Source organism: Phocoena sinus, chromosome X, assembly GCF_008692025.1.
Source record: "Phocoena sinus isolate mPhoSin1 chromosome X, mPhoSin1.pri, whole genome shotgun sequence".
Classification (NCBI taxonomy): domain Eukaryota; kingdom Metazoa; phylum Chordata; class Mammalia; order Artiodactyla; family Phocoenidae; genus Phocoena; species Phocoena sinus.
Window position 1 is genome coordinate 41167955 of NC_045784.1, and position 25228 is coordinate 41193182.

Consider the following 25228-nt stretch of genomic DNA (forward strand, 5'->3'; position numbering starts at 1 on the left):
CCAACATCTGATTCCTCTTTGTATAAAGGTCTGTTAATTGTCTTTTTTCACTTATTTTGTGGTTTTCCTGGTTCTTTGTATAAAACATCCTTTATATTTAGGATGTTATAAAATTCTGGATCCTATTTAATCTTTTTTTAAAAACTGGCAGTTGACATGCAGCAGGAAGACCAGGTGGGTGTGTATGTTCAGCCTGCCCCTGGTTTCCACTGGGTTCCACTTACACCACCCCAGCAAAGATGAAGTGCTGACTCACAGTGCCTTATTGAAGATGGATGAAGTGGAAGTTCAGCACCCCTCTTGGCCCTGCAGACATCTTCCCAGTGAAAGTAGAACACTGACTCACACTGCCTCATTGTCTCCAAGTGGGGGTGTAAGCTCAGTTTCCTTGCTGGGGCCCCATTAACATCAGGAGAGGGGAAGATGAGAAAGGAAGTGCCAACTAAATCTCCCACTGCCCCATTCCTTCTTGTTGAAACTGAGTGGGAGCTTACCACTGGGCTCTACTGATACTACCCCACCTGGGAAATCTAAACTTTCCCTGGTTCCACCAAGCAGGGGATAGAATATTAGCTGCCTGCTTAGTCCTGCTGACACTCTCCCAGCAGGAAACTTGGATCACTGCTACCTGCTTCTTCTGGGTAAGACATGGAAGATAAGCTCTTTCCTTGGCTAATCAACACCATCCAGCACTGGAATCAAGGTGTGCTTTCTGCTTCTACCAGGTTGGGAAGTGGGGTGAGGTGGAACATCATCTTCCTGAGTAGGATAGGTATTTCCTAGTAGGTTTTATGTTGTTATATCACTCTTTTACAAGTACTTTGGCTAGAGAAAAACAGGCTTTTTCTTGGAACTTATTTGTCTGAGCCTGTTGGCAGTTCTGGGTTGGAGACTTCTGCAATGCCATGTCCAGGATATTTGGAAGGCAATGAGGAAACCCAGGAAACTCACCTCAGTGTTGTGTCTCAAATTCTGAGATCTCTAGGAAGGTTGCCAACTTCTTTCCACTTTTCAGAGTCTATCTGTGCTTGCTGGTTTTGTTATATCCAGGGGGTTTTAGTGGTCAGTATATTGAAATTGAATCTCAAATGTTTCAAATACCAATTTATATGATCTGGAAAGAACATGTTAATAGGTTGTACCTCAGTCCCCTTTCCTTCTTAAGAAATTTTAGAGGATATTCCCCATCAAAGAGCTTTAAATTTTTTTTTTATTGAAGTGGTATATGAATGCAGAGAAGTACACAAATCATCAATGAATTTTCACAAACTGAACACATCCATGTAATTAGCACCTAGATCAAAAATAGAATATGACCAGCATCCTCAAGGCCCCCATTCTTACCTGCTTCCAGCTATTACCCTCCCTTGGATAACCATTAAACTGTCTTCTAATAGTATAAACTAGTTTTGCCTACTCTCTTTTCTGTCTGGATATTTGACATTTTTGTTCAACACTATGTTATGAGATCCATCTGTTCTATTGTGGGTCGTTGTAAAATGTTCATTCTTCTTGCTGTACAGTAATCTGTTTTGTAAAAATATCACAATTAAGTAATCCATTCTACTGTTGATGGGCATTTGGGTGATATATTTCAGAGTTTTCCACAGAAACAGACCCAATAGGATATATAGAGAGAGAGAGACAGAGACAGAGAGACAGAGCAAGACAGGGAGAGATTATAAGGAATTGGTTCACATGATTATGGTTCCAAGGTGCACAGAGTAAGTCAACAAGCTGGAGACCCAGGAGAGCCAATGGAGGAGTTCTAGTCCAAAGTCTGGCAACCTCAAGTCCCAGGAAAAGCCAATGTTTCTATTCAAATTTAAAAGCCAGGAAAAAAACAATGTCCCGGTCTAAAGGCTTCCCGATAGGAAGAATTCTCTATTACTTGGAGGAGGGCCAGCTTTTTGTTCTATTCAAGCCTTCAACTGATTGGATGAGGCCCACCCACATTGGGGGGGTGCAATATGCTCTACTCATTCTACTGATTTAAATGTCAATCTCACCCAAAAATACCCTCACAGAAATGCCCATAATAATGTTTGACAAAATATCTGGGTACCCTGTGGCCAAGTCAAGTTGACACATAAAATTAGCCATTGTTTTCTAGTTTGGGCTATTATGAGTATGCTACTATGAACAATCTTGACTATGTCTTTGGGTGAATATATGTGCCCATTTTTGTTGAGTATATACCTATCACTGTGTCATAGTATAAGTATATTCATCGTTAGTAGATAGAGCCGAAGAGTTTTCCAAAGTGGCTGTGTAAATTTACACACCCATCAAAAGTAGATGAGAGTTCTGGTTGCTCCACATACTTGTGATGCCATAACACTTGACATTTTTTGTATTTTTCATTTTAGTCATTCTGATGAGTGTGTATAAACATTGCATTGTAGCATCAATTTGCATTTCTCCTTTTGATGCTTATTGGCCCTTTCATTTCCCTCTTTTGCAAAATGTCTGTTCAAGTCTTTCACCCATTTTCTATTGTGTTGTCTGTCTCTTTCTTAGAAATGTATAAGAATTCTTTATATAATCTAAATGTGAGTCTTCTGTTGGATATATGTATTGTAAAAATCACCTCCCAGGCTGTGGCTTGCCTTTCACTTTCTTAATGATGGTATTTGATGTGCAGAAGTTCTTAATTTTTGTATAGCTCAGTTATCATTTTACCCCTATAGTTAGTGCTTTTTGTGTCTTGCTTAAGAAGTTTGGGGGCTGTTCTTTTTTTAAATTTATTTTTTAGTGAAGTATAGTTGAATTACAATGTTGTGTTAATTACTGCTGTACAACAAAGTGACTCAGATATATATATATATTTTTTTTTCATATTTTCCATTCTGGTTTATCATAGGATACTGAATATAGTTCCTTGTGCTATACAGTAGGACCTTGTTGTTTATCCATCCTATATACAATAGTTTATATCTGCTAATCCCAAACTCCCAGTCTTTCCTGCCCCTACCCACCTCCCCCTTGGCAACCATCAGTTTATTCTCTATGTCCCTGATTTTGTTTCTATTTCAGCGATAGGTTCATTTGTGTCATATTTTAGATTCCACATATAAGTGATATCATATGGTATTTGTCTTTGTCTTTCTGACTTTCTTCACTTACTATGATAATCTCTAGGTGCATCCATGTTGCTGCAAATGGCATTATTTCATTCTTTTTTATGGCTGAGTAGTATTATATTGTATATATGTACCACATCTTTATCCATTCATCTGTTGATGGACATTTAGGTTGTTTCCATGTCTTGGCTATTGTAAATAGTGTTGCAATGAACATCATGGTGCATGTATCTTTTTGAATTATAGTTTTGTCTGGGTATATGCCCCGGAGTGGGATTCCTGGATCATGCGGTAATTCTATTTTTAGTTTTCTGAAGAACCTCCATACTGTTTTCCACAATGGCTGCACCAACTTAACATCCCTACCAACAGTGTAGGAGGGTTCCCTTTTCTCCACACCCTCTCCAGCATTTGTTATTTGTAGACTTTTTAATGATGGCCATTCTGACTGCTGTGAGGTGGTACCTCATTGTAGTTTTGATTTGCATTTCTCTAATAATTTCAGGGGCCCTTCTTTTAATATATCTTTCTCTTTCCCAGAACAAGAAGGAGTAAGGTGGCCAAAGAGGATGGAGTGGGAAACTGGGTCAGGTGGTATTCATGCTCATCCTTGCATTATTCCTGAAGCCATTACCACTTCTAGCCCTGGAAACTTTGTGCTAAATCAAGGTTACCTAGCTCAACTTTGTCCCCACCCATGGTGATTTCTCTTTCTAATGGCAATGCTTCTATTCCTCATGAATTCTATTAAACTCTTCCATCCACATTTCATCAGACATGTCTGTACATATCTAAACCTCCAATTCTGTATATAGCTCCAGAGTTCTTTTCCACTGAATTCCTGAGATGCAGGCCAATCATGAAATGGTATATTGTTTAACTCTTCTTGAGAATGCCCTTGAAGTTAGGGAAACTTTATCCAATTTAGGTCATTGAGGACTTTGGATGTGCTTTCTAATTGCACAAGCTACCATATTTAAGCATCAGTTCCAGGCCAATCAAGATACCCCCATACACATATTTCTGTTAGGCTGCTTTTCAAATTATCTTTTTATTGTTTAAATACGAGCATAAAGAGTTCTCTTAAGCTAACACTTTGTATATGTCAGTAGTAGGAATGTGAACTGATGTATCAGTTTAGAGAATAAGATGGAAAAGCATTATGGTGACAATAGTTCAGTAATTATGATTAAATATTAGGAGCTCCCAACCTGCCAGTGATCCTTAGCAAAGAGCTAAGTGATCGGAATATGGTGGGAATGAAAGAACAAATTCACACAAAAGGGAAAGAGAGAAGAAAAAGAAAGGTCCCAAAGGAATAATATCAAAGCTAAATTGTGTTCCAAAAGAGCATTTAAAAATATTTGGAAATTGAAATGTAATTTTCCCTGGAAGAAAAAAGTTAGACAAAGTAGTTCAGTGTATAGGGTAGCCTAAAAAATTTACTTAACCCACAATGTAGCGGCAATAGTACTACACTTGCCCTTAGTTCCAAGTTCCCCCAAGGTGTTTACGTCTTAGTCCTTGAGCCTAAACTCATCTAAATTCAGCAACAGAACTTGAGCTTCAGGGAGACCTGAACCCAGAGAGTAGTCACCTATGAAAGAGGAGGAGGTGGGAAATGTAGCTCCATGGCAGCAGGGGGCTATATACTTCTGTAGCTAGGAGATGGGAAGAAAGGTGACTTGAGCCTGAGGTGTCCCCAGATCTGCTATGAGTAGTGGGAGGGTGTGTCATGGGTCCCTCAGAAACATAGGTGAGGGCTGCAGTAAACCAGCCATCACTACTTGGCCCAGACAGCTATGGTGGGAGCATGGATGTCAGCAGATACCTACAGGCTATTTGGAAAGTGTCGCTATTTGGTACTTCTCTGTAGTCTTGATCTAGTTTGAAGGGACTGAGCATCTAAATTAAATCAGAGCTGACAGACATTGTAATGCCTCTAGTTTATTAATTCTATGGTGATTTAAAGCAAATTTACCAAAAGTCTTAATTAGATTCTTGAAATTCCAAGAGCACTAGGCAAAAACTCAGTCTTGGCAAAAACATGTTAGTCCCACCCACATCCCCTTCTGCACACCCAGCTGCCAAATTGCTTAACTCTCTAAATAATCACTTTCTAGATTAAATAAATTAAGCTCATTCATTTGTGCTTAAGTTTCAAGACTTACCTGCACATCCTTCCTCCCAAAGTTTGTTATGAGCAAAATAGTGGTACAGTTTGTTTGATGTTAAACACACACACAAACACACACACACACACACACACAACTAGTAAAATGGATTTTTAAAATGATATTATCTGGATGTCAGAAAGAACCAAATCAGTAAATATTTAAAAGGTCTGTTATGAACTTAAAGCTACTTTTACCATCTAGGGCAGAATGAAGGGGAAAGAGAATTATTTAGCCATGTAGACATGCTTGTAATCAATAGAATTACACACACTACAGGCTATGGTAATAAGATGAATCACTTACAAAGAAGAACGCCTACAGAAGATGAAAGAGAATATGAGAGAGGAAAATGTATGCCATTCACCTCAGTAGGAATAGGTGAATAATGCAGCTAACATTCCTAAAAATTACCCACCCAAATCCAGTGGTACATTTGGGAACTAGCTTTCCTGAAGTCCTGTGCTGCACCATCATCAGGTGAGAGGCAAGAGGAAAGCCCCCTCCAGAATGAGGCTGCCTCTCCCCATCATCCAATCTAGCTTTGAGTGTGGTCCCTGGACCAGCAGCAGCAGCATCTGGGAACTTGTTAGAAATGTAAATTCTTGGATCCCTCCCTAGATGTTCTCTCAGGAATCTGTGTTTTTATAAGTCCTTCGGGTGATCCTGAGGCATGCTAAAATTTAAGAACCATTCATCTTGCAGCCTTTAAATTAAATTTGTGAAGGTTCAAAGAAATGGCTTTACAAATTGATAGTTTACAGATTCACCAGAAAATTTTACAGGGCATCTGAGGAGTAGTTGAATCACATGGGCCTGGGTTCAAATTGTGACTCAACCAACTGAAGCAGGATCACTCTGGGCAAGTGATTGTTAAACAGTGCACTGTTTCCTTCATCTGTAAATACAATCTCTCATGGTGGGAGAGGGTCCAGAGAAAACGTAGGCCTAGGTTCAATACATTCATTGGAGTTGCCAGAAATCAATTAAGAAGCAAGCTGTGGCTTTGGGAAATGTTTCTTTCTCACTCTTCCCTATGATCTAGAAAGGCAAAAATAATGTGGATCTGGAAAATACCACATTAAATGAGATATATGTCCAGTAAATAGATGAACAGAATATGGACACAGACCCTGGTCTTTCTAGGAAGAATGAACTAAGACTCTCCAAGCATTGCCAATTTTTAAAAATATTATTTTGTATTACATAGGCAATATAACCAAATAATACAAACTTCAAAAATGTCAGAGTGAAAAGCAAGCCTCCTTCTCAATACCTTCCCTCAGACACCCAATCCAGAGTTTCTTGTGTACCCTTTCAGTGCTATCCTATGCATACATGGGCATATAAATATGTGTATATGTTTTTTTAACATCTTTATTGGAGTATAATTGCTTTATAATGTTGTGTTAGTTTCTGCTGTATAACAAAGTGAATCAGCTATACGTATACATGGCCCCATGATTTACTCAACGTATTCCTTTCTTTTCGACTTAAAAGTCTATCTTTGGGGGCTTCCCTGGTGGCGCAGTGGTTGAGAGTCTGCCTGCCGATGCAGGGGACACGGGTTCGTGCCCCGGTGTGGGAGGATCCCACATGACGCGGAGCGGCTGAGCCTGCGCGTCCGGAGCCTGTGCTCCGCAACAGTGAGAGGCCCGCGTAGCGCAAAAAAAAAAAAAAAAAAAAAAAAAAAGTCTATCTTTGAAAAGGTGCTTGACATCACTAATCATCAGAGAAACGCAAATTAAAATCACAATGAGATATCACCACACACTTGTTAAAATGGCTATCATCAAAAGACAAAAGATAACAAATGTTGGCGAAGATGTGGAGAAAATGGAACACTTGTGTACTGTTGGTGGAAATGTAAATGGTGCAGTTACTATGGAAAACAGTATGGAGGTTGCTCAAAAAATCAAAAATAAAACTACCATATGACCCAGCAATTCCACTTCTGGGTATATATCCAAAGGAAATGAAAACAGGATCTCAAAGAGATATCAGCACTCCCGTGTTCACTGAAGCATTATTCACAATAGCCAAGATATGTAAACCAACCTAGGCATCCATCAACAAATGAGTGAGTAAAGAAGATGTGGAGTACACATATAATGGAACATCATACAGCCACGAGAAAGAAGGAAATTCTGTCGCTTGCAACAACTTGGATGAACCATGAGGGCATTGTGCAAAGTTCAGTAAGTCAGAGAAAGAAATACTGTATGATCTCACTTATATGTAGAATCTAAAAAAGCTGAACTCAGAGAAACAGAGAGTAGACTGGTGGTTACCAGGTGAGGGGGGTGGGGGAAACTGGGAGATATTGGTCAAAGGATAGAAATGTTCAGTTATAAGATGAACAAGTTCTGGGATATAATGTGCAGCATGGTGATTACTGTTAATAATACTGTATTATATACTTGAAAGTTGCTAAGAGAGTAGATCTTAAATGTTCTCACCACAAAAAAGAAATGGTAATTATGTGACAGGATGGAAGTGGTAGCTAATGCTATGATGATAATCATTTTGCAATTTATAAATGTATCAAATCAACACATTGCACACCTTAAACTTACACAATGTCAATTATATCTCAATAAAGCAAAAGGGGAGTATATCTTTAAAATATTTCCATGCCCATACAGATACAGATCTTCCTCATTTTTCTAACAGTGGCATAACATTCTACTGTATGGATGTATCATACTTTTTGGGGGGACCAATTCCTTACTGATGGATATTTAAATTGTTTGCAAGCTTTTGTTAATACAAGTAAAGCTATGATGAATATCTTTAAATATACATCGTTTTGCCCATCTGTGTGCATGTCACATAAATTCTTAGAAGGTAATTGTTGATTATGCATTGGATGGTTTTACTAGATACTCTCAAATTTCCAACATAGTGGTTTTACTAGTTATCTTCCCATTAGCAATGTATAAGAGAGACTATGAGTTTACCTGATCTCATCTTCAGCAATGTTGTTAAGCTTTGACAAACTAATGGGTTGAAAATAGTACTTAATTTTAATTTAATTTATTTTTCTCTTACTATGATATATTTTTATCTGTAGTCTGACTATATGCCAGAGTTCCATGTAGAACTTGCCACTAAAATGCTTATATAGGGACTGAATCTTTAACAAAACCCCATTTCAGCAATATTTTATGAGCAGAAGCCATTGGAGACAAGGGAACATGGACAAGAAAATTCAGATTATTTCTCAACTATACTCAACTGATGTCCCATCAAGAGCATCAGCAACATAGATGAAGGACTGCATCATTACCACTAAGAATACATGTAAAGTGTTAACTAATTTAATCTATGCTTCACTTAAGAGTGGTGTTTATGAGGAAAAATGGATGAGATGAGCAGATTCTGTTCTATTTGGTTTATAATCATTTAATCTAGTTCCTTTTCTGCGCTCTTATATGCTAGTAGTACCACCACTACCAACAACAAAGCAAAAAATACCCATGTTAAAATATGAGCCATTTTAAATAGATGTTAGAAATTTAAGTGTAGCTTCATAATTCAAAAAAATTTTACCATGTTTCTATTTTCTTCTCTTCTGGAATTATATTAAAATATTAAGTCCATTAATAATGCAATGCATGGATATTTTGTACTAATTTAACAGGTTTTATAAAGGAGATATTTTTTTGCATGTAGCCTATACCTGGGCAGTACTTTTACTTATGTGATAAATATGACACAGCTTTAAATGAATTCAGGTCTGAAAAAAGACTTGAAATGACACTTGTATGTGCACTATAATATTTGTTCAATTTAGACTGATATATAGAGAAGTCAAAAATGAATATTGCTAATTATTGTATTTAATTTATTTTTAGAAGACACCAATTAAGAAGAAATGAGGTAATTAGAAGAAACTTCAACTGAAATAAATATAATAATCCCAGACAATCCTTTAAACCACAGAGGACCTGGGCCCTCCTTTATAATTAGTTGATGCTAATCTCTCTGTAGAGTCATTAATTATTGAGAAAATCTGTCAATATTTAAAGTCTATCAGAAAATGAAAGCTACAAAAGGAGGAAAAAATCTCAGGTCTTCCCTGGTTGTGCAGTGGTTAAGAATCCACCTGCCAATGCAGGGAGCACGGGTTTGAGCCCTGATCTGGGAAGATCTCACATGCCGCAGAGCAACTAAGCCCATGTGCCACAACTACTGAGCCTGCGCTCTAGAACCTGTGGGCCACAACTACTGAGCCTTCGAGCCACAACTACTGAAGCCCATGTGCCTAGAGCCCATGCTCCGCAAAAAGATAAGCCACCATAATGAGAAGCCCGAACACCGCAACTTAGAGTAGATCCTCTAGCCGCTCGACGCCAACTAGAGAAAGGCCACGCACAGTAACGAAGACCCAACGCAGCCATAAGTAAATAAATAAATATTTTTAAAAAATCTTAGTACAGTTACCCCATGACAAAGATATATATGTATGTGTGCACATCTCTCTCTCACACACACACACACATAAATAAAGCTAGTAATAACCATGTACTTTTGATAGGCTTGACACTTATATTTCCTGAAAATAATCATTCCACAGCTTAGATGGAAGTAATATAGTACATTGCCATTATAGGTGACATTTACTCTAAATCAGCAGTCCCCAAATTCTTTGGCACCAAGGACCGGTTTCGTGGAAGACACTTTTTCCACAGACGGTGGGGTGGGCGCGAGTTCAGGCAGTAATGTGAGCGAAGGGGAGCGGCAGATGAAGCTTCTCTCACTCGCCTGCCGCTCACCTCCTGCTGTGTAGCCTGGTTCCTAACAGGCCATGGACCAGTACTGGTCCACGGACTGGGGGTTGGGGAACCCCTGCTCTAAAGTACAGATTAGACTGTGGGTACTCAAATTTTACTATAATTAATCTAAACTGTTAAATTCAGTGAAATAGTTTTTGAATGTTTTGAGGCACTATCAGTACTTTCATGGCTTCTCTCTAATGGTTAGTACTTTGGAGAGAGGGTACAGTTAAGTTCTTCACGAAACTTATTTATCATTTCAGTGATATTGCTTCCAGGGATAAAAGTCAGTTGAGAATTATAAAATGCAACTAGGCAGAAGATGAAAAGGCTAATCATGCCTTGTTAGGAATCCACTTAAAATGATTCAATGGTGTTTTTCAATATTCTAAGGCTAAGGGTAGTTTACATTTTAAGTTGTAACCATTTTTTGAAACTTCCAATGTATTAGGTAGCAGATTGGACAACCATCAGAAATGAGAATAATAAAGTTTATTTAATGATATTAGGTCCATTCACGTTACCCATTTCATTTCATGCTTATAAAATAACTCTGTCATTAAAGATGAGAACATGGTACATCTGAGCAGCTTATTAGATTAATTTGGAATCTAGAGATCGTGACTTTCATGTTTAGCAGGTAAAATATGAGATGAAATTAATGAATATTTATAGTGATTCCACAATATGCAAAAAATAACTGTTTGTATTGTGATCCCACAGTATGCAAAAAAAAAATCTGTTTATTTCCCGAAAAAGACTTATAATTTAGTTTGGAAGGGTCCCAAGGGAAAAAGAATCAGTTCATTGAAGTAGTAATTAAGAAAACTTGAGAGTCAGCTACCATCATCACTGAAGTATCAAAAATCTTAGGCCAAAATGACTAAAAATTCCATTTACTTATAGACCTTCAACACCTAGTGAAAATCTCACAGGGTGAGAAGCTTTCACTGGTGCATGGGAACTAGCTCATATTGGCCATGAGAGCCAGTTTTTAAATTTTCAGGAATTTTTTGAGATCGCTGTGAAAGACACATTATTAAAACTTAAATTATATAAACTTACATTTAAAGAAATTATATTATAAAGCAAAGGTAACAAATACTTGTAACTCATCACTTCCTAATTATTTCACTATTTTTTTCTATTATCTATTTTCTTGAAGTTGTTAACGTCTACTCTATCTGTGTGGTGGAAACACCATGTAATGGTGGCTACCATGTACCTCTTCCCAACTCTGCATTCAATCATGTCGTGTTGGTAGCTTGAAATCAGCCATGGTGGGAGTATTAATAACATGGAAATTGGCAAATGCTGCAAATATTGCTTTTTGTTTGAGAGAGCCAGTGGCTAAACGTTTATCAGCACAGTACTGCTCATTAAAACATTATGCTGGAATTCTAGGTCTGAGGAAGATTTGAGAATTAGATTCAAAATACCTCATCAAGCAGATGAGTAGGGTGTCTCTGAAAGTGTTTTGTGAAAGAAAATTGGGCAAGATAGGTAATATTCCAGATGAGTTAGGCCTCATGATTACTTGGTATCCCAATGATCAGGCACTCCATCTCTATCAGAGCACATCAGGAGTTTTTTTTAGAAGGTGTGTATGATATGGCTTTCCTCCAGAAGCCCAGGGGTCTGTATTGTGAGGCTCTGATTGGAGATTATTATAAAATCCACACAATTTTCCCCACTACTGATACCTCTAATACCGTACAGTCTGCTGGGTCATATGATTCAAACAATAGGGATGCTTGCATCATAGCCTGGATCTGTTGCAGAACTTTTCCTGCTCTGAGCCTCACTTAAAGCTGGCAGACTTTAGTGTCACCCCAATGTGTAGTCATAGCACTATTCAAAGATGTAAGCACTTTTCCAGATACCCCTAGAGCCCAATGAGACCTGTGAAGTGATGTGCTTCTTTGTGATGAGAGGGGCAAGATGCAAAAATATTTCCTTTATTGTTAAGGGGATGTCTGGCATACCCTAGACCATTGAAGTCGTAAAACTGTTGTTATTTGTGACAGTCCCTTAAATTTTCATAGGGTTTACCTCCTGCTTTCTGGAGTACTAGTCTTTTATTTATTTGTTTGTTTATTTATTTATTTATTTTTGGCTGTGTGGGTCTTTGCTGCTGCGCACAGGCTTTCTCTAGTTGCGGCGAGCAGGGGATACTCTTCGTTGCAGTGCACGGGCTTCTCATTGCGGTGGCTTCTCTTATTGTGGAGCATGGGCTCTAGGCACGTGGGCTTCAGTAGTTGTGGCACACAGGCTCAGTAGTTGTGGCTCACGGGCTATAGAGCGCAGGCTCAGTAGTTGTGGCGCACGAGCTTAGTTGTTCCACGGCATGTGGGATCTTCCCGGACCAGGGCTTGAACCAGTGTTCCCTGCATTGGCAGGCAGACTCTTAACCACTGCGCCACCAGGGAAGTCCCAGTACGTGAGTCTTGACATTGGAAATATTCTAGGTTTTTTTTTTTTGCTTAACAATTCAGATTGGCAAGATGTCATCGATGGAGAGGACCATTATGATGTTCTGTGGGATGTGTAGCTGATCTAGGTCTCTTTGGACTATTTTAAGACAGAGGACAGGGCAAGTCCTGGGGCAAGACTGTAAAAGTATTCTGTGGTATGTTCCCAATGAACAAAATTTCTGATAAGAATAAAAATAGATGCATTCTTCAGATCAACAGCCACATACCATGTACCTGAGATCATGTTAATTTGATCTGGAAAGGTACTATGCCTGGCACAAGCAGCTGAAACTGGGGCTATTACTTGGTTTGTAGTAGTCCACTTTTATCTTCCAATATATGTCCAGGTTTTACAAGGACCAGACTGGTTACTCAAATGGAGATATGAAGAAGACTACCACCACTGCATCCTTTAGGGCGGCATTAATTTCTGCCATTTCCCCTAAGATTGGATTTTAATTTTTGTTTACTATCATCTTTGGTATTTCTTGGAGGGGGTGCAATTTTAGAGGCTGCCACTTGGCTTTCCCTACTATGATAGCTCTCATCCTGGTAGTTGTGCCAACCACTAAGGATGTCCATTTCAATTACACGTTTAGGGTCAAGGAAATTACCACTGGGTGGGTCTATAGACTCAGTAGAACCACTGTGATCCAAACCATGATTCCACTTATTACCTGGCACTCACTTCCCCCTCCCCCCACTCCAATAGAGGGTCCATCATGATGCTTTGGGTATACAGATTTCAATGTCAAATTGGGTCTAGTGCCCAAAAGTTCTTAAAATATTTGGCTACTCCCTCTTCTTCAGTGTACAGTTACCTAGGTAAATAACTATGGGTCCCTCTCAGGATAGACTGGGGTAATAATTACTCGTGTGCTCACCACCGTGTTGCAGGGTCCTTTCTCCTAGTTACTTACTCCTCTTTCAGTTAATAGGTTCCTGTTCCAAAAACTGACTCAAGTCCAGAACTGGGCAAGAAATAGGAACTTTTACTGGAGTAATTGTGCTTAACTACCTGATCATCTATCCTTGATTTCATCTGATTTTATGGACTGAGTAGCTGCCTTCTGTTTTTCTCCTAGTGATGCCATGTTCTCTCTCTTTTTTAATATCTTTATTGGAGTATAATTACTTTACAATGTTGTGTTAGATTCTGCTGTATAACAAAGTGAATCAGCTATACGTATACATATATCCCCATATCCCCTCCCTCTTACGTCTCCCTGCCCCCGCCCCCACATCCCACCGCTCTAGTTGGACACAAAACACAGAGCTGATCTCCCTGTGCTATGTGGCTGCTTCCCACTAGCTATCTGTTTTACATTTAATAGTGTATATATGTCCATGTCACTCTCTTACTTCGTCCCAGCTTACCCTTCCCCCTCCCCATGTCCTCAAGTCCATTCTCAAGTCTGTTCCGTTAAACATCTCCATTACTCTTTGAAGGTCAGGGTCCCCTGGCTCTTGCTCTAAACTTGTTGCTCATTACTGTAATTATATTCACCTGGCTTCTAATGGTTCTAGCACTTCCACCTGGCTTCTAGCATCCCCATTTCTATCAGTGAGGCCATTTTCATAGCAGCACCACCACTGGCCAACAGAAGACTACCACCATAAAACATTTTGGTGATGTTGGTCCCCTCTCACCATCACATCTGGCAAATGTGATGATAAGTGCTGTATCCTCTTAGTCTTCCCAATAAATACAGCCCTCCAGTGGGTTTTCTGGACTTACATAATATGTCCACTTTCGCATTCCCACTTTTGCCATATAGTCTTCCACTACCTGCCATGGCAACTCTGGTGTTTCTATCTAAACTAACATTAACCATTGCTTTGTCCATGTTTGGAAAGGAACCATCCTTGGAGTACTTGCCAAGGAGTCAAATCCTGTTTCCTGGAAGAGTGCTCCCAAATCAATAAACTCTCCCTTTTCCAACTTTATGTTATGTCTCCCTCCCCTGCTTAGTCAAGTGCCCTCAGAATCCAGTCCCACCTATATTCCTCCAACTCATACCAGTATGTATTGACTGGGAAGTGCAGATCTTTTGAGGTCGAGTTCCTTTCCTACCTTATGAGACCATCATTTCCCTGGAGAAGCCATGATATATTTTAACCCTGGTTATTGGGCTAGTGACCAGAATGGTGATGGGGCATATCCTGGGGTGTGGGGTTGGATGGGGAACACAGGTGGTCTTATGTGGTAGACATCTCTGCATCATCTTCAAACAACTGGAGAGAGCTAGCTTTTTATAGAGAAGAGGGGCCAGAGGGTTCAGGGGAACCTGGGTATTTAAACTATTGAGACTATTAACCCAACTGTCTCTATCCTTTGTGTCGGGGTCGTATTCTTTCCCAGCGCAGATCAGGAACTTGGCATAACAGAACTTGTTTTTTTTTTGGAGGGGGGAAAGTTTATCTTCTTTGGAGCTCTTTTCCTCTTAAAATTAAGTCCCAGCCTTGGTCTTCAGTTTCCACTCAGTTCCACTGTCCTTATAGTTACTCTTTCCCTCATGTTTCTTAATGCCAGAATCATATCATCAGCTAGTGCATTCCTTTCCACCAGTATACCATTCCATTTCACTAGCACTGAAAGTTTTAACAATGGCACTGCTGTCTTGTGCCAAAAGCTCCTTCTGTTCCACCTATCACCAGTGGCAGAATTCTCATTGCCAGTTGGGTGGCAAGTGATCCAGTTCCTAATTCTATTCTCAGTATTTGCTTTGTCAGATCTGGCACCAACTGTGGTAGGTCAGGTAACTGGGAAACAGTCTCAGAGACAGAGCTTACAGTGCAGTAGGGTTATTAGGGAGTGCATTGGGTTCAAAGCCTATGGAAGAGTTGTGAGAAAACAAAATTGGGAGGAGAGAGAAGTTAAGTTGTGTTTTAGAGTCAGTGGAGGTCTCAGCTGACCCTACAGTCAGCTTAGGATTTATTATGAGTTGAAGTGAGATGATCAGACCTTCCTATCCCTTCTTGAATCAGTCATTATGTGTGGGCTGCCCTGGGAAGGGAGCATGACCTTGGGCCAGGCAGCACTGAGGCAATCTCTTAAGAGGCTCAAGAGCTGAGGGCTACCTGTCAGCAGTATTCCCAGGCTGGCCAGAGTGGGTGGGGAGAAATTGTTTCCCCCTGCAGGAGAATCTAGGTGGCACATCACAGCATTCGTCAACTATAACAGCAAAATATCTGATAATTTCTAGATTTCCAACTTCCAAAGAGTGCAGAACTGCCTAGAGATGGAAGTGGTAAACAAATACAAGTGTTATTTAATGATCTATTAGGTTGAAGAATATGACCTTGACATTTCTGTAGGTCAAAATGATTGAATACCAGCAAACTTCATACTGTCCAACTTAATTGTAGAATAAACAAGGAAGGAACCTACATTGGGCATGTGGTCATATTTAAATGTTTATGCATTCTAAATTAATCTATCAAATAGCTTCACCTCCCACGCAAGCCCAACACCCTCGCCATCCTCCCCATTTTGGTTATACTCATTAAAAACCCTGCTTTTTAAAGCATTTGATGTCACCCAAACCAATGGTAAAATAATGCCTCATGAATGCAATGGAAACTTATCTACTTCTATACAACACTTTCATTCCACCTCTGAGTCTTGACCCTTGTTCCTCTCCTCACTTGGAATGCTTCTCTCTGCATTGCCCCAACCAAACAACAACAAGAACACTACCCTTTTCCAAACCGACCTCCTCCTTATAGCCTCTTTTGATGATAGCAGGTTCATCATAGCTTCCCTGAGTTTCTTTAGCACTTAAAGGCCTGTTCAACACAATCTAGGATTTAATAATGGTGTGGTCTGTCTTATGGAAGGATTTTTTTCAATGTGGGTTACCTTTGTTTCACCAGATAGGTGTGAGTACCTTGAAGACAGAAGTTGTAACATTTACGTCCTCTGTTTTGCCCACATCCCTAGCACCCAAATGGAAACTCATGACAGAGAATTATGTGGACTATAAAGACCTTTGAATTTGTATATTTCCTATTTATCTACTTTAACTGTCTTTTCAAAGTTGTATATACATAAAAAATTAAATCATTCATAAGCACTCAAAAAGTCAAGGAATGAAGTTTAGATTCTTTCAAAGTATTCTTGGAGGGTGTGAAAAAGATGAGGTGAGAAGAAAAACTGTAGCCAACCAAAGAGCAGAAGCTATGTTTGGCTTCTTAATTCTTCCTCTCACAGAACTCTGCACTTTCTTTATAACACCTCTCATCATTTCTAACTATATGCTTATGTCATTATTTAATTAGTTTCTGTTTCACTCCAACTAACTGATAAGCCCCAAGAGGGCAAGGACCATATTTGTTTTATTCATTATATTTCTAGTGAGTAGCATATAATACATGCTCAATAAATGTTTATTGAAATAATTATTGAAGGCAATAACTAAATGACTATCATTTGATGGAAGGACTTATGCTTTCAGCTCCAGGGACTTCTAATCACCAACCCTTGTCCCTGGCCAATGCTCCAAGGTGGCTTCTTTCACCCTGCCATATTTCTCATTTGAGAATATCCCTAATGTGTAAATATAATGTATAAATATTCTTAGTCTTTTATCCCTACTACAAGAACCCACCTTTTCCTCTCCAGGCATATTTTTAGAGTATGCCCAGAGGTTCTTACTGCCATCATTCCAGAGGTTCTCTGTCCTATGACTGAATCTTCTACTTGAACCAACAACATCTACCCATAAGAATCATGAACTTCAGCAAAACAAGTTCATCTCCTGCAGTGGCACCTGCAAATTGGCACCACAAACTCTTGAAATCCCCCTAAGAAACATTTCCCCCAATTTTTCCCTTAAGATCACCCTCTGGACACACCATCCCTAAACTGCCTCTCATGTTTGACTCAAATATTGGAAGTGATTCTTGCATTTACTACTCAGTACAAGTTTGTCAGACTCATGAATTCATTCTCTCCCTTCCTCTCCCTCTAGTTTTCACAACACTTCTCTCTCCTCTACACTATTATGGGGGTGTGTGTGTGTGTGGTGAATTGTGGAGTGTGAACGCATTTGCAGCATGGCAGAGTGAAGAAAGAGTTGTCAAGGGAAAGAAGATAAAGTCATTTCAATATCTTTTTATTCTGCATTTACGAGTTCTCTATTGCTGCATAACAGATCACTCTAAGACTTAATGGTTTGAAACAATACCAACAATTTTGCTCACAAATCTGAAATTTAGGCAGGCCTTGGCAGGGGCATTTGTATCTGCCCTACATGGCATCAGCTAGGGCAGCTCAACTAAGGGCTGAAGGATCCATTTCCAAGATGGCTCATTCACACATGACAAGTCAGTGCTGGCTGCCAGCTGAGAGTTCAGCCAGGGCTGAGGGTGCAGGGAGGTGGGGCTGTTGGATTCAGTGTGGTGGCTGAGTTTCCAAGAGTGAACATCCCAAACCTAAATGGATTATGTTTGGATATTATCAAGAATTTAGCTGAGAATCCAAGTATTGCCTGATCATTTCTCCATCTGTTTTTCATTTATAACCAGCTTATTTCAAAATGGATTTGAGGCAGAAGCTCCTTTTATTTAAGGTAGACACTGTAACCTTAAAAGCAATTCATATACTCTGGATTCTAAGAGATGGTCTACATTTTTGAGAGAGAAAAAACAGTATGTGCACGGTGCGGGGGAGATGTGCTTGTGAATTTGCATGCTGTGTGGACACATGTGAACATGCCTGTGTGTTTTACGTGTGTGTACATTATATATGTGTCTACTCGTGTGTGCATGTGAGAGTGTGTGTATATATGTGTGTCTGCCTATGCTGGTGAAACTGTCTCTGTATTAGCATTTGTATGCATGTGTGTGTGGTGTGTAGTTTCCATAAGGATATCAATCTTTATTGGTAGTTCTACAGTGAGTGACTTGGACAATTGCTCCAGGACTGACTAAACGATAGCATGATATTTTTTTAAAAGAAAATTCAGTTCTATGTGCAAATTCAACAGACTGTAATATAATTATTTTAAACTGCATATATATTAGCCCAAACCATAGCATTTTCTTAAGTGATGCCTTCGTTTACAAAACCGACTAAGAGGGCTTATTTGAGCCATCATCTTTTAAATGTTATAGTACCAAAAGTCCTGTAGATTGTCCTGATAAAATACAAGGGATGCTGTAGAAGAATCTGTTGAATTTTCCATGACAATTATGATTCATGACATACTACTTATACTTAGAACTATCCGAGAAATGCTTCTGAAATTATCCATTTGTTCCTGGTTCAAGTTAACAAAGAATGCAGCACGTTTTTACCATTGTTTTTAAAGCAAAGATTTTGGTTTCCAAAGAATGCACTACACGACCACCCTAACCTTGGTTTCTGATAATGCTAAATCTTATTTCTGTGGTGCATGAGGCATTTACAACAGTTACCTTTTGCTTAATTTTGTTATTTATATACAGTAATATACACCATTTTACAGTTCTATGAGTTTTGACAAAATGCACAGAGTTGTAAAATTGCCATCAAAATCAGGATACAGAATATCTCCCTTACCCCAAAATATTAGCTCATCATACCTCTTTAGAGTCAAACCTTCCTTCTCCCCTAACCCTTGGTAACCACTTATCCATTCTCCCTCCCTATAGTTTTGTCTTTTCCAGAATGTCACAGAGATGAGATTACACCACACATAACCTTTGGAGTCTGGCTTCCTTCACTGAGAAAAGTGCATTTGAGATACACCCATATCATTGCATGTATGTACACTTAGCTTGTTTTTATTGCTGAGTAGGATTTCATTTTAAGGATATACACTATTTGTTCATCCACTCACCAACTGAAGGACATTTGGGTTATTTCTAGTTTGGTGCTATTGCGAATAAAGCTGCTATAAACATCCATGTACAGTTTTAGTGTGGGAACATAAGTTTTAATTTCTCTAGAGTAAACAGTACCTACTTAGCAAGTGGGATTACTGGGTCAGACAGTAAGTTTATTTTTAACTTTATAAGAAAATGTACTTTGAGTTTCCATCAGCAATGTATGAAAGTTCCAGTTGTCCCATATCTACTTCAATATTTTGTATCGTCAATATTTTTTATTTTAGCCCTCTTAATAGGTGTATAGTAGTATCTCATTGTGGTTTTCACTTCCATTTCCCTAGTAACTAATGATGACAATCATACCTTTATGTGTTCATTTTCCTTCCACATAGTTTCTTTGAGAAGTGTCTGTTGAAACCTTTGCCTATGTTTGAGGGTTGTATGCTTTCTTATTGTTGAATTTTGTTTGTGAGTTCACTACATATTCTAGATATAAGTACTTCGTCAGATATAATTTGCAAATATTTTCTCCAGTCTGTGGCTTATCTTTTCATTCTTTTAACAGTATTTTAAAGAGCAAAAGCTTTAATTTTCACAAAGTCTGACTTATAAATTTTTATTTTATAAATCCTGCTTTTGGTTCACATCTAAGAACTCATTCCCTAATACAAGGTCACAGAGATTTTCTATATTCATCTAAAAGTTTTATATTCATATTAAATCTAGGAATCACTTTTAGTTAACTTTTATATCAAGTGTGAAGGATAGGATACGGTTCATTTTAATGCCTATGATGTTCAATTGTTCTAGCACCAATTTGTTGGAAAGACTATCCTTTTTACATTGAATTACTTTTGCATCCATTGACCATATTAGAGTGGGTCTATTTCTGGAACATCTACTCAGTTGCATTGATCTATGTGTCTATCTTTTCACCATATCACACTAACTTAATTACTGTAGCTTTATAGTATGTATTGAAATCAGGTAGTGTGAGTCCCTCAATTTTTTTCTCTTTTTCAAAATTCCTTCACTTATTCCGGTTTCTTTATCTTACAACACAGATCTTAGAAGCACTTTTAGATATCTACAGAAAATCTGGTGAAAAATTTGGTTGTGATTGTGCTAAATCTATAGATCAGTTTGGGAGAATAGACATCTTAACAATAGTGGGTCTTCTGGACGCACGACCATGGCATATTTTTCCATTAATTTCGGTATTATTTGATTTAAAAAAATTTTTATTGGAGTATAGTTGATTTACAATGTTGTGTTAGTTTCAGGTGCACAGCAAAGTGAATCAGTTATACATATACATATATCCACACTTTTTTAGATTCTTTTCCCATATAGGCCTCTAAAGAGTACTGAGTAGAGTTCCCGGTGCTATACAGCAGGTCCTTATTAGTTATCTATTTTATACATAGTAGTGTGTATATATCAATCCCAATCTCCCAATTCGTCCCGTCCCTCTCTTCCCCCCTTGGTAACCATAAGTTTGTTCTCTACATCTGTGACTCTATTTCTGCTGTGCAAATAAGTTCATCTGTACCATTTTCCTAGATTCCGCATACAAGCGATATTATATGACATTTGTCTTTCTGTGTCAGTCTTACTTCACTTAGTATGACAATCTCTAGGTCCATCCATGTTGCTGCAAACGGCGTTATTTTGTTATTTTCTATAACTGAGTAATATGTCATTGTATATATATACCACATCTTCTTTATCCAATTTCTCACTTGAAATTGGGGGACTTCTAGAATGCTGGGTTTATTTATTTCATAAGTTCTAGAAATTAATAGCCATTATAGCTTTATTCTCTCTCTACTGCCCTTTTGGGATTCTAATTAAATTACTGTTAAACCCTTTCCCTGTATCCCTCATGTCTCTTAATCTCTCTTTTGTAGTTTCCATCCTTTATTCTTTCTGTGGTGCATTCTGGATAATTTTTTCTGACTTATCTTCAAATTCTCAATTATCTTTTTACCCATGAATAATTTTTTAAATTCTATTGCATTGATCCATAATGTATCCACATATGTGTGTGTGTATATATACATGTATATATATGCATGTATATATACATATATACATACATATATATCTATACCGATATATATCCATCCATGAATATACCTATATTGATCTATTTATCTATATAAATATATTCATTTCTAGAAATTCTAACTGGTTCTTTTCCAGATCTGATTTTACTTTATAAGGTTTCCTGTTTGCAAGGATATTTTCAGTTTATCTTTTATTTATTTAAACATTGAAAGCATAGTTGTTTTACAAGCCTTAACTAATAATTCCATATCCAGAGTCTTTGTGGATCTCTTTCTGTTGTCTGTTCTTTCTGCTTGTTCTCATGCACAGTGCTTTTTTTCTTGTGTGAATGGCACTGTTTGCTGCTAAATATCTTTGAAAATGTATTTATAGGAATAAGTTGAGCTCTGCTATAAAAGGTGCAAAAATACACAAAAGAAAATACACATTTGCTTAAACCAAATATCTAGGGACACTCTCTGTTCAGTATCACTTCAAACTAATTCAGCTAGAGGGTTTCATTTTTATGTTGTTGTTTTCTGGGTTTGCTTTTTTTTTTTGGCCATCCATAAGATGTCAATTTCAGCTAAAAATACATTCAAAGGCCAATTTACTTCTGCTTCACACTGACCCTAAGAGTATAGCCCTTTCGGATTTCTACTTATAATGCAAAGCATCTCCTCTTAACTTCCCACCTTGGACAGACCATGTCAGCCTGGCTGTTAACACTAAAGTTCTAATTTTTCCTGGTTGACAAAGGCCTTCAGAGGTCTCTGGGCTCCCTTTACCTGTCTGGGTTCCTGCTTTCCCTTCAAGTTTGCCCTGGAAATTCCTATCTTGTCAGCTCTTCAATGCTTTTTCTTAAAAAAATTCTTTTTTTTGCATTTTATCCATAATTTGCAGTTGTTTTTCTGAAAAAAGTTGGTCCTAATAACCTAACTTGCTATTACTAGAAACAGAAATGAATTAATAATGTATACAAGAAAAGTCTCACTGCAGATTGGAATTGTATGGGCCCTGATGTGACATGGCTGTAATATTTTTATTTATTTTCATTTTATTTTTGTGGGGAGGGGTTGCCCATTCTAGTTTCTGCACACAACTATTTTATTTTAGGGATAAAAAAATGAAATATTCAGTAGGAGTCTTTGTCTTTTGGCGTCAGCAATGAACAGATTCTCCTCCCCATCTGTTAGTGGGGGGGAGGGTCAAAAACATTTTCGTTTTCTCTGTAATTTTCTCTTTTCAGACATACTTATATAATTTTACAATTACCTTTATGTTACAGAATATTTGTTAGCACTTCTCAAATTGACCTTTCTTATTTTGTGCTCACAAGTCTTTGTTATTATTTTTTCCTTCCTTTCTCTTGTTTGTATGAGAATGAGGATCAGGGTTTGTAAGTTTCATTTTCTGGGTTTGTTTTTTTTTTGGTAGGAGTGTGTGGGTGAGGGAAAACTATCTTTTTTTTTTTTTTTGTCTTACCTGAACTCTTATTATTCTATTTTCCTTATTTAAATTTGTTTTATAGAAATAGAACCACAGACATAGAAAACAAACTTATGGTTACCAAAGGGGAAAGGGGGGGAGGGATAAATTAGCAGTTTGGAATTAACGTTCACACACCACTATATATAAAATAGATAAACAACAAGGACCTACTGTATAGCACACGGAACTATACTCAATATTTTACAATAACCCATAAGGGAAAGGAATCTGAAAAAGAATATATATATATATATATATATATAACTGAATTACTGTGCTGAACCAACACAACATTGTAAATAAACTATACTTCAATAATATGTATACACACACACACATATATATATATATAAAGAAAAGAAAAAAATTTTTGATTTAATCCACTTTATTTTTCTTGGCTACCTATGAAGTGCTGATAAAGACATTTCTCTAAGTTTTATGGTGATGGGATTGGATTCAGAAAATTTTTCTAAATAAATAAGAGAGGATTATAAGAAATTTCAAAGAAACTACAAGTCAGACTTTTGGTAACAACTGGATTATCTCATCTATTAATAAATCCAACTTCATCAAGCAATAACTTGCTACTCTCTCATTATAATCAATGCTTAAAGTGTTTATAGTCTTGTCATTCATGAGTCACCAACTATTGGAAGCTGTACCTACCTAGGGGTTTTGTGAAGAAGGGAGACTCCACCCTTACACACCCACACTGAGTAAACCAAGAGTTGATGCTTGAAAAGAAGACATAAAAGATAAGTAACAAGCCAATAAAATAACAGAGGCTGATAAAAATTAAAAGATAGCATGCAGAAAAGAATTAGATATATAAAAATTAATAATTATTTGGGATTATTGCAAACTTAAAGACCATACTATCACTTATTACAAATGTGTAAGCTAGGACCTCCAGTTTTCCAGATGAGACATTATAGCTTCACTGTGGACACTCCTGATTTCCCCTAAATTCAGTGATCCTTTGTTCCGATGGTGCCTTAGAGGGTCCATTCTCACAGTGTGTTTTCATCAAAGAGTCATTCAGAAAGCTGGTAAGAGGTATCATCAGAAACAAACAAACAATCCTCTGGTCAAATAAGATTGGGAAACACCAAATTAAATAAAAATCAGCCGGTTTTCTCTACTGTCTAATTCCTGGGTCTTCAACATGCCAATTGGTATAATGAATCTCTGAAAGGGAAGTTAGGGTGTAGTGGTCCCTCTTTTTGTGAACATGTCTTAGAACATTTGTTCTGTGGAACACACAAGAAATGTGTCTTCAGATAGAGAGTGAGAACTTTAAAAAGGAGGAGGAGAGAGGAAAATCTAATTCTTCATCCTGTTGAAAGTTGCAGTACCAGTAAAGCCCCCAAGAGTCTTTATCTCATTTCCTAATATTGTGTGAAATATGTATTATCCTTAGAAAACTGAGATACTAAGAGGTTAAGTAACTTGTCCAAGATCACACATTTGTAAGTGTCAGAACTAGGATTTGAGTCCAGAAGTTCTTCACTCATACCCTTGACAGTATCTCTTCTTTCATACAAGAAAAAAAAATCTTCCTGATGTATCCACGAATTTTCCAGTAAGAAAAATTCTTTTAAGAAAACGTGCATAAACACATAAATCCACACAGGTCACTGACATTCTGATAGATGGACATTTGTGCAGGCAGGAATGGATTGAATTTTAAAAAATATGTTTGGGTGTTTGTCCTGTACCTACACTTTGATTAATTGACCTAGCACACAGGTACAATTTAGAAGAGCCTAACCTTCCACCCTGCCCATCAGGAATGAGAAAAATGCCTGTGGCATTCACTAAGTACACTAGCCTGCATGGTTTCCCTTATCACCGGGAAGGAGGGGAGTCCAGTTTCACCAGCAGCATCTCCTGCCTGCTCCTCATACATTCACTCTCCTTCACATCCCTTCCTGATTCTATTCCAAGTTTCTGTTTTAGAAGTGATTATCAAGGAAAAAACTTACTGGTGGAATTCTTATGTGGTTCATGTTGGACGTGAGGTTCACAGAGAATTTGACATGTACCAAGTCTCATTCCTTTTGAATGATACACTAAACATGCCCAGAGATGTTTCAGATTGTTCCGGGGCATGCATACCAGGATTCGTTAGGGCATGATGTGTATCTCTGCATCCAAGTTAAAATGGTGTGTGCCTTCTCAAATCTGATGTCTTCCCCAGGAAGATGGCGCTACTCAGATGCTGTGCATGGTGACACACACATGATTCCTTCCAAGTCTTCAGCAATTCATTACTAAGGAGGCAAGATTTTAAATCAAGTAGATTTTAACTCAAGTACCAAAGAAAAAACAAACCCCACAAGTACAATAATAGAGTATCCATTAAA